This window comes from Etheostoma spectabile, chromosome 3, assembly GCF_008692095.1.
Source record: "Etheostoma spectabile isolate EspeVRDwgs_2016 chromosome 3, UIUC_Espe_1.0, whole genome shotgun sequence".
In the NCBI taxonomy this organism is placed as follows: domain Eukaryota; kingdom Metazoa; phylum Chordata; class Actinopteri; order Perciformes; family Percidae; genus Etheostoma; species Etheostoma spectabile.
Genome location: NC_045735.1, coordinates 27,516,950 through 27,519,495, shown reverse-complemented (window position 1 = coordinate 27,519,495; position 2,546 = coordinate 27,516,950).

Here is a 2,546-nt window from a genome sequence, read left to right as displayed (position 1 = left end):
GGACCTCGCCAACATTCTTTGGCTCTCTCTTCTTCATCTCCAACACAGCTTCCAGGTCTTTGGGATCTACCTCAACACCTTCACTTGTGACCAGGCGTCCAACAAATCTCACTTGCCGTTTGAACAGCTCACACTTTTTCGGACGCAGCTTCACACCATGCTCCTCTCTTAAGCGACACAGAACTTCTTAAAGTCCTACATGGCCCTGGAAAGTCCTTTGAAAAGCAGAGCACTCATCCAGGTAAGGAAACAGCATTTACCCTTATACCGGCCCAGCATGCCTCCATTCAACTTGGAATGGCCGGTGTTGGGAGGCCAATGGGAGGCTATCCATCGTAAAACCCCCAAGGTGTGCTAAAAGCTGTCAGGTGCCGGCAGGTCTCTTCACAAAGCCTTGTGTACACGCCCTGGTCGAGTATGAAACCATGAGTTGCTTCCCATATTTGTCAAGCTGTTTGGATTCGTGGAAGCGGTGGCCGGTCCACGGATTGTTTTACTGTTCATCAACCCCCGGAATTCGCAACAGAGACGTAGCTCATATCCTTGTTTCCTCACACGACCACAGGAGAGAGTATGACGTAGGTGGTTTGTTCTGATCCAACCAACTGTCAAGCAAGTTATGCACTAGTCGTTTACTACGTCTTGTACAAGGGCTTTGGGATGGAATTGTAAGAAACTTTTGGACTGGTGTTTCATCTGTAAAGGTTGACCATCGAAGTTGGGGTCGGAATACAACCAAGTCAGTATCGTCTTGGCAACCACATCCGCTGCTCAAATAACATTTCCTTAACTCCCAAGCCGTCTTTCCATCCTCAGCTATGTGTGTACTCAACATGAGTGTGCCACTTGTCTTCAGCTTTAGGCCGTGTTTGTCTGTCTGCTCTTCCTTTAGGTGACTTTATTACAATCCCATTAACTACTGCGCTGAAAAGTTTTTGGGCCATGTCATGCGGATGTGCTCAGACTCGGGTCAGGTTTCACGTCATCCACTTCCTCAAGAGTTCCGAGAGTGATTCTTTGGGGCAAATCAATGGCATGTTGGGTTTCATTTTTGATGGGAATTTTATAATGCATTTTGAGGGCCCACAATGATTTCAACTATTGCAGGAAACAGTTCTCGACCCTCAGGCACCTGGTGTTTTTTATAAGAGCTCGAACAGCAGGTATTGTTCCCTGGCAACCCCCTAACCGGCACCTGAATTTCATGTACTCTACCACTGGGATAGTGACAACCTTTTCTTTTCCTGTGTGGACGGTACACGGGCTGTCTCGTCAGGGCGTTTATCTAGGGCATAACTAAAGCCTCGACTGTGTCCCTCAGACGCACTTAAGCTCAGTCAGGATAGGCAGTCCAATTCACCGTGTGTCATGCGCTTTTGATGATCTCAGCTATGACATTACTTCCTAACAGGGTTGACCGTGACAACGACTGACCATTGGGCACTCCAATGGTCACCCAGCCGATCCATGGCGCTTTCACTACAAATCTGCAGGTCAACCCTTCCCATCCCTCAAGGGGGAACTGTGTACTTTGCTGCTGTATTTTTAAAAGAAGACTGATTAGCAAAAGGGACTGAATGATTGGATTTTGACATGGGGTACAGGCTCTGATCTATCCAGCTTTGCTGACCATCTGCCTTGTGCCCCCTGAGTCTAAGCATTTCAATTGGGCACACCATTGATGTTGGCAAGAGACAGTACAACGTTTCCGTTTTTTGGATCCGCTGCATGTATTTAGCGGGCTCGCGCTTACAGTGGCTGAATGCTATTCAAGTCATTGGCTTCCCTGCTCCCTAGCGACCTCCTCCCATTTTCCCCAAGGCTTCCTCCTTATACAGCCAAAAGCTTGTGTCCTAAACTGGCCACATATGCAAAAACAATGGACACTCATGCTTCCCCACGACGCAGTCTTGTCCTCTACCCTTTTTTGTCAGTTGACCTTGACTGCAGACTACTAACAGCGGTGCCAGGGCGGCCAAACTGGTACACTTTCTGCAGGACACGCTCAACGCTTGTCATGGTCTGGGTCAGTGGGACACTGGGACATTCACTCTCTGATTGCATCAAAGGTTAACCTTAACTCTTCGTCAACTTGACTAGGTTTAAGTCCGCATCATTCTGTCCGTCATGGTCTATTGGGCACTGCTTACAGTCACAGGCCGTATTATCTATCGCCCCCAGGCGTTTTAAACCTCCCCTCTTCCTCAGTCTGGACTGGTCATCTTTTCTAACAAAAAAGCATTGCTAACCCTGCATGTCAGAAGAAAATGTTTGATTGTCCATGTCTACATAGGTGTTCCTCCATTTAGACCTTGTTAAGTGTGTGTATAAAAGTACCCTGTACAAGCCCTTCTGTCATAGCTAAACTCTACACCAGTTGCTGATGGATTCAAAAATAACTCTCTCTTTAAACCCCATAAGCCTGTAGATAACTGCTGTGGACCTCTCCTGTCATGTTTGTCTAAAGCATTACTGAGCTCTTGAAAGAGCTCGTTTACACTTTTATCCCTGATGTGAGCACGGGTAAACCCTTTTTAAACGCCGTT